This window comes from Aethalodelphis obliquidens, unplaced genomic scaffold (assembly GCF_003676395.1).
Source record: "Aethalodelphis obliquidens isolate GAN/ISIS:26980383/991018 unplaced genomic scaffold, ASM367639v1 scaffold28, whole genome shotgun sequence".
NCBI classification, from domain to species: Eukaryota; Metazoa; Chordata; class Mammalia; order Artiodactyla; family Delphinidae; genus Aethalodelphis; species Aethalodelphis obliquidens.
Window position 1 is genome coordinate 10,582,622 of NW_020837972.1, and position 8,894 is coordinate 10,591,515.

The following is an 8,894-nucleotide window of genomic DNA, read 5'->3' on the forward strand; positions in this document are numbered from 1 at the left end:
TATCAGTTTTGACTTTATTTATGCACACACACACATGCATATATGTGTGCATACGTATCTATATCTGTTTCGAAAACAATGTATGCAGAGTCAATTCTGCTGGAGCGTGACGTATACATTCCTAAAATCATTGCACTATGCAAAATCGCACAATAAAAACCGCGGGGCTTATGAGAAAAATAAGGCTAAGGGGACAACAGTCAAAAACTTTATCAGTCACGCATAAAAAAACAGGAAACTAATAAAAACTATAGCACCATTTGACACATGTTAAATGGTTAAGAAATATTTAACACCTAAATGCTGTAATAACCATGGAACTTGACTTCGGCAAAGTCCTGAACTTTTCTTGTGGAAGTGGTACCGGAAGGGCTGCAGCTTGTGAATTCTTGTGAAAGGGTAGCAAGAGTTTGTCTGAAATCAGAAACTTGTAACCCAGGTGTGAATGGGTGTGGCTCGCAGTACCGGAGAAAGCTGGAAGAGGTTGCAGGGTATCTGTTTTGTCTGTTCCTGAGGGGTCAGTTCAGCTGGGTGCAATTTTCTGCATTGACCCAGTGTTTCTTGTGGATGAAATCGTGCATGAGCAAACAGAAAATTTGGTTATGCTCAAACTGCTCCCAGATACATCAATCACAATGGAACAAATTTATGTTTTCAAAACAAGCACAACTGGCTACACACACACACACACAGAAAATAAATGGTGCTTTTTGAGTGTGTGTGTTTGCATAAATTGGTTCCTATTATAAGGATGTAACCGTTTGTTTGTTGTTTTCTTTTTTTTTGCTTAACGGTACCCCTAAGAGATTTTCCATATTAGCAATACAGACTTGTCATGTTTTTGCTGCTGGATAGAGTTCCATGGAATGCACACATCCCGTTTAGTTCTTCCCCTAAGGATGGTCATGTAATTAATTATATTGTAGTCAAATGTACATAGCAAAATTTACCATTTAAATTACTTTGAAGTGTACAGTTCAGTGGCAATGAGTACATTCACAACGTTGTGTCACCATCCATCTCCAGAACTTTTTTTTATCACCCCACCCTGAAACTCTACCTATTAAACACTAGCTTCTTGGGTTCAAATCCTGGCCCACCACCTATGGCTGAATGACTCTGGGCAAGTTCTTGGCTTCTCTGAGCCTCTGTTTTCTCATCTGTAAATCGAAAGCAAGAGTACATAGCTCCCAGATTTGGGCTGGTGATCGCATGAGGTGTTGCAGGTAATGAATCCAGCTCCTTGCTTGGCACACTGTAGGTTCTTAATAAACAGCTTTTGTTGTCCTGTGAAACTGACCAGATGCCCCGTATGCTTTGCTGTGATTTATCCGACAGCCGGTTCCTGGGAACAGGGGGTGACATGACGTGGCTTGCTGGGATCCAGAGCTGAGGGAAGGTAGAGTCTAGAAAGCTTCCTAGTGGACGAGACCTTTCTCCATGCTACTCTTCCAGCTATTATTTTAGATGGAAAGTTCCAGGCCCCTCCCTGCCCACCCCGTGCCCCAATCCAGGGCCTAGGCCAGCCCTTGGGACTCTTGGGAGTGACCCATTTTCAGCCTCGGTCAGTGCCAGCCTGCCCGCTGGGGCTGCCAGTTGCAATGTGCATGGTAGCAAATGGATTGAGGTCACGGAGCAGATGGCAGTAACTTTCGGTTGAGATCTGCCGGCCTGCGTTGGAACCAGTGACCCGGCGGTAAATGCGTGTGCATCACCCTCTCTCCCCCTTTGGTCTATAACTCTGGGACCTCGCCCCTTTCCAAGCCCTGTTCAGGCTTCTCGCCAGGGGACCGGAGTGTCCTGTCAGATTTCTTGGGTTTCCGGGAGCCAGAGGGAAAGCCACATTCTTGCAGGCAGCAGACACGCCTCAGACCCCATAGCGCCTGGCTCCTCCTTTTTCAGGAAGCTCAAAGCTCCTTGGTCTCTTCATTTTATTAATCTGATGCTATCCTTGGGGGTTATCATTAATCCCATTTCATAGATGGGGAAATAGAGGCAGGAGGAGGATGACCCAGGAACCCATAGCTCCTGTGGGTCAGAAGGGATTTATTGCGGCTTTTTGGTTCACAGAAATCTTGTAGAATCTGGAGGAAGCTAGGGATCCTCTGGACACAGATACGTAGATATGTCTTACTCTCGACTTTATCTCTAGGACCTAAAGCAGCACTGAGCATACTGTGGGTGCTCCAAATCAAATATTTATTGAATGAATGAGTGAATTGATAAGCCATGGTTAAATCCCTCTAGCTTGAGGCAATTAAAAAATTAAAAGAGAGAGGGGCTTCCCTGGTGGCGCAGTGGTTGAGAATCCGCCTGCCAATGCAGGGAACACTGGTTCGAGCCCTGGTCCGGGAAGATCCCACATGCCACGGAGCAACTAAGCCCATGCACCACAACTACTGAGCCTGCGCTCTAGAGCTCTCGAGCCACAACTGCTGAACCCCGCGTGCCACAACTACTGAAGCCCACGCGCCTAGAGCCCGTGCTCCGAAACAAGGAGAAGCCGCCACAATGAGAAGCCCGCGCACTGCAACAAAGAGTAGCCCCTGCTTGCTGCAACTAGAGAAAGCCCGCGCGCAACAATGAAGACCCAACACAGGCAAAAATAATATAAATAAATAAATTCAAAAAAGAAAAAGAGAAAGAGAAAGAAGCATTTTCCTTTCTCTTAATCTTAAGGAAGTCAGCTGTTCCCATTCTACAGATGGGAAAACTGAGTTATAGTTCTCAGGAAGTGGGAGGTCTTCGTAACAACTCCAGGTAGCACGACTCTTAATGTAGAATGTTCCCAATAGACGTGGCAACCTTGGGACAAGTGATAGATGAATTTGTAGTTGAGAACAATCAAAGCTGGAAGAAAATCGCCAATATTTCCTGAACCTATACCAAGACACCTTCTTTTCAGCCCTTGCATCTTCTAAAATGCTTTTTCTCTGAGGGTTGGCAAAATTCTATTACACTGTGTTTTTGAGAAAGATGTGTGATGTCTCTACAGACAATAGGAATTGGAAGGTCCTTGGAGAAGCAAAGGAGGTGAACCCATTAGAGAGAAAAGGGAAAAGCATAGGAGGACAAAATTCCTGGGTGGTGATTTTTCTGGTCTTTCTTGACCTCAGCTGCCGCTCAAGAATCTTCACTGATCAGGATGGTGTGTGAGGAAAGGCCCAGAAGGTGTGGAACATGGTAGTAGAAACTTCAGACTTGACATCGGAATTCTGGCTTAGTCACCCCCCAGCTGGGCTTCAGTTTCTTTTTCTTTTCTTTTTTTTTTAAATTTAATTTATTTATTCATTTTTGGCCGTGTTGGGTCTTCATTGTGGTGTGCGGGCTTCTCATTGCCGTGGCTTCTCTTGTTGTGGAGCACGGGCTCTAGGCACGTGGGCTTTGGTAGTTGTGGTGTGCGGGCTCGGTAGTTGTGGCTCACGGGCTCTAGAGCGCAGGCTCAGTAGTTGTGGCACACGGGCTTAGCTGCTCTGCGGTATGTGGGATCTTCCCGGACCAGGCTCGAACCCACGGTCCCTGCACCGGCAGGTGGATTCGTAACCACTGCGCCACCAGGGAAGCTCCTGGGCTTCAGTTTCTTGACATACAGGTCAAGAACGGGGCAATAGCACGGAACCTTTGTGGTGGTTACTATAACAGTATATTACATGTACAACGTGATAAATACAATTAACACTACTGTGTATGACGTATGAACATTGTTAAGAGAGAAAATCCTAAGAGTTCTTATCACAAGGAAAAAATTTTTTTCTATTTCTTTAATTTTGTATTTACATGAGCTGATAGATGTTCACTAAACTTACTGTGATCATCATTTCATGGTGTATGTAAGTCAAAACATTGTGCTGTACACCTTAAACTTGTACGGTGCTGTGTCAATTATATCTCAAGAAAACGGGAAGGAAAAATACCCCGGTTTATTACGTACCAAATGCGAGAAGTTCTTGGCACATAGTAGGTGTACAACTCTTGCCAGTCCAGAGGAATCAGGATGGTGGGCATGAATTGGGGCCGTTTGGGGTTATGGGATTTTCTTCAGGGTGCAGTGGAGGGTGTTTTTTTTTTGCAGTACGCGGGCCTCTCACTGCCGTGGCCTCTCCCGCTGCGGAGCACAGGCTCCGGACGCGCAGGCTCAGCGGCCATGGCTCACGGGCCCAGCCGCTCCGCGGCATGTGGGATCTTCCCGGACCGGGGCACGAACCCGTGTCCCCTGCATCGGCAGGCGGACTCTCAACCACTGCACCACCAGGGAAGCCCGAGGGTGCTTTTAAGAGCCATCCTCCTGGTGAAGGCCCAGCGAGCTGGTAATCGGAGGACTAATGACAGTACTGATTAATCACAGCTTACTTTTGCAGCGACACTTTCATGTAGAAGAATCCCCAGGCCTTCTCCAGCCACTGGCGAAAGCCAGGAGCTGAGCCACCTCTGCCCTAATAGTACCAGTTTTCTATAGACTACCTTTCATCCCAGCGTCAGGCAGAGCTTAATAATCATGATCTCTGGCCCCAGCTCTGCCCCAGCCTGTGCTTTAGGGACCGCGTTATTAACCTTGATATTTTCTGCCCCAGGGAAGGAACTGTGGCACCAGAGGGGCACGGGACTTTTCCCCAGGCTCTGCCGCAGAGTCTAGCCCTCAAATCAGCTCCTTCTGTTGCCCAGCCAGCTAGTCTGTCTCGTAGGTGCCTTCCTGGGAGGAGTGACCTAGACAGGCTGCCAGTTGTGCTTTTTTTGGGTACATATATCAGCTACATATGACATGAGTGCTGAGGGATTTTTTTTTTTTTTTTGCGGTACGCGGGCCTCTCACTCTTGTGGCCTCTCCTGTTGCGGAGCACAGGCTCCGGACGCGCAGGCTCAGTGGCCATGGCTCATGGGCCTAGCTGCTCCGCGGCATGTGGGATCTTCCCGGACCGGGGCCCGAACCTGCGGCCCCTGCATCGGCAGGCGGACTCTCAACCACTGCGCCACCAGGGAAGCCCTGTTTTTTGTTTTTTAAAGATTGCAGTAGTTCGTTTAATTGCTTACCTCTTGATTGGTCTTTGTCCCTCTAGTAGATTTCAAATCCCCTGAGATCAGGGACCTCATTTCTCTTGTTCACCTCAGTAGCTTCCACACCTGGAACAGTGACCAGCACACAACAGGTATTTAATGAGTCCCCGAATTCAAGAACAAATAAATGTAATATAGACCTTGGTCTGGGCCAACCCGCTGACAGTGGAGAGGCTTCAAGGAGGAGAAAGCATTGGAGATGGGCTGTGAAGGATGAGGAGTTCTCCAGCTGAAGGCAGAGGCACACCGTGTGGGCAGATCGTAAAGCAGATCTAAAGGTGTGGAAGGAGCTCTGAAAGTGGGTGGAATTTAGGAGATGGTGAGAAGGTCCTAGCTTCGGGCAGGAGGGGATGAGTGACGGGAGATGTGGCTTGAAATCTCTGTGAGGCTCGTATTCTTCAGTGAGGAACTTGGCATTTGTTTTGGAGGTCACGTGGAATGACAGCATCAGATTTGACCTTTAGCGAGACCCCTTGGTTGGGGATGGTGTTGATGGCTTGGCGCCCATGGCAGTGGCCCAGGGGAAAGATGCTGAGGCTCTGTGCTAAAGGCAGTGGCCTTGGGAACGGAGTCGGTGGGCAGAGGGTAGAGATGGACCGATTAAAAAAACTAGCTGGTTGGAACTTCCCTGGTGGCGCAGTGGTTAAGACTCCGCCTGCCAATGCAGGGGACACGGGTTCGAGCCCTGGTCCGGGAAGATCCCACGTGCCGCGGAGCAACTGAGCCCGTGTGCCACAATTACCGAGCCTGCGCTCTAGAGCCCGCGAGCCACAACTACTGAAGCCTCCGTGCCTAGAGCCCGTGCTCTGCAACGAGAAGCCACCACAATGAGAAGCCCACGCACCGCAATGAAGACTAGCCCCCGCTCGCTGCAGCTAGAGAAAGCCTGAGCACAGCAATGAAGACCCAACACAGCCAAAAAAAATTAAAATGAATAAACCATCAAATTAATTAAAAAAAAAAAAACAACTAGCTGGTTGTCTCCAACCTTCATAAAACTTTCATCGTTCTACCTAAGTGGAGACCCACACTTGCTCACACCATTTCTTCTCTCCCTTCCGTGCTGGATTTTAAACAGTAGTTGGCAACTTTTCCAAATTCCATTGTCTTTCAAAAATATATGTTTTCGTGCACTTTTTAGGCACTTTGTCCGTACGCACTTCATGAAAAATAAAAATACTTTCTTTACCTTTCGTTTCTTGGAGCCGAGATCCGAGGCTGTTGAACAAAGGCCTCTTGACCATGCAGCGTGGTGGAAAGAGATGGGATTCCTGAATTCTGGCCTTATCTCTGCTTGATGTTTGACTTTAGGCAGGTTCATGTTTCCTCCCTGGGTCTCAGTTTCTCCATCTGTAAAATGAGGGAATTCAGTCATCATTGGTTTTCTAAAGTATATTCTATGGAATGCTTATTCTGGTAGAGACTTCATTAAAAAAGGGCGGGGGTTGTTGGTCTCACATATTGGGGGAAATAGTGCATCCTCTGTTCCCTTGCTGGAGATTGACAAAGATCGTTTGTGTCGTAGACGCTCTGAGAGATGCTATGGTCAAGGAACCATGTTTAATTTTAAGTCACTGTTTCTCCAGTGATGGGATAGATAGAATCAGTGATGACAGAATCCTGAAATTCTACAGAACTCTGGTTTCGAGATGCTCTGAATTTGCCTAGAATGTTCTTTCAGTTTGAACAAGCTGAGATTCCAGGAGCAGTTGCACGGAACTCCTGTCGGTTGAGTCTTTCGCCTGCGTTTTCCACAGGGAATGGGTTGGCCTTGGGGATCTCAGTCTTTCCTCAAGCCCCCCAAACTCACCACCAACTGCAATGATCATCTAAGAAGGAAGGGGAGGTTACCTCGCATAGCCCTATTCCAGAATCTCCTGGTCTTCCTCTTCACATCTCGAATATGAGTGTCCTTATCAACCCACGTCTTCTCAGGATATGGTTCTGCCTCCCCTTGTCCCTCTGTGACAGTGACAGATCATGTTCCAAAATGAAGTTTTCTCCACTAGAGCTCCACCGTTTCACCCCATCCATATTATTCCCGTACTCTCCCAGCATCTGATAAGAGCTTTCCTTTCACAAACCCCTAAGGCCCCCAGGCTGTTATATGAAAAATGGTTCCATAGTGACTCAGTTTGGAATGAAAGAAAATTCAACAGATTTAAAAAATTCTACAAGAGTTTTCGGAGTCTTTCATGTGCTAATGCCTAATATGAATCTCTAAGGGGGTGTCAAGAATGCAGTATTGATCATGGAGCATTTTTCCCCCTCATAGAGCATCACAAGGTACTAGGTTCAAAGATGTCCATTTGTGGAAATTCTGCCTTCCCAAGTTTCTTTAAATCTCTAATGCCCCTTTCTTCTCTCTTTACTGTTTCTTCTCCACCAGTACGAAAGCTTGCTGAGGGTCAGAGAGCCTTATAATCCTGCTGTGTCTCCTTTGTAGTGCTATTTGTTCACAGAACCACTTACTAAGTGTATCTTTGGTGAGCCAAGTTCAGGACTAGTTATTCACTACGCTGTATATTGTTCTTTTTGCTACTTAATATCTAAATATCTTTCTTTTTTGGGAGAAATTCCAAAATAGGTGGGAGACAGGGACTGCTTCCCATTCCACAAGCCAAGGGGAGCAGATTCCCTAGAAACTAGGATGTGTCAATAGATTAGATATCCTGCCCGGGACAGAAATCTTGGCGTGACATTGAAAGTGTTTAGCATTTATCCCAGGGGCAGTGGGCAGTGGTGGTGAGATGGTGAGAGTGGGGTCCTTGCTGTGCTACAGCACTGGGATTTCAGCCTCCTAGCCTCCCTTGTTTCTTGCCCACTATTCTTGCAGATTCTAGGGGTGACCCACTATCCTGGATATTTGGTTTCTGCCTCAATTGGAATGAGTTGTGTGGAACCAAAAATCCTGACCCCTCTTGTCAGACCCATGTATTCATGCATCTTTGTATCCATCTCTTCATCCGTCAATCCATCCATCCATCCAGCCATCCATCCATCAGTTACCCATCTATTCCTCTAACATAACAGACACTGAGCTAGGCTCTAGGCATATGCAAAGGAGAATAAATCCACAGGAGCAGGAAATAGCAACAAGCAGATGTCCTATTCAAATGATGGAATGTGGAGAGTGTCACAAAGGAACGATGAACAAAAGCATAGGCTGTGTTTAGGAAAAGGAGTGGTTCTGGACATACTACCACCCCCAGGCATGAACGGGTGAGGGGACGGAAGCAGTTTTCAGAATCCAGAGACAGTGTGGGGAGAGGCCTCCTGGCAGCAGCTGTGGCCTTGGGTGAGGGACACAGTCAACCTGTGATGACCTGGCAGGGAAGGGACCAGAGGATAAATACCATGTCCACACACTCCTCCCTCCTCTGATCTCATGCCAGAGCCAGAGAAAACATTGAGTTGGCCCATACAGGTCAGCCTCCTGGGCATAGAGCAGAATGGAGAAAGGTAGAGAGTGGATCTGGAAGGCCGAACAGAAGACACTGGGCACAACGATGTCACTTTTCCTCTCAAATGTTTCTTGTAGATTCTTAGTTACCCAATATCCCGAACATTTATTTTCTGCCTCAAATAGGGTCAGTTGTTTGCAGTCAAGAAACTGGCAAGCATATCCATCCATCCATCCATCCATCCATCCATCTATCCATCCATCCAAACATCCATCCATCCATCCATCCATCCATCTGTCCGTCCATCCATCCATCCATCCAATATATCTAACACCCATCCATCCATCTGAACATGCATGCATCCACCCATCCACCCAAACATCCATCCAAACATCCATCCATCCATCCATCCAATATATCTAACATCCATCCATCCAT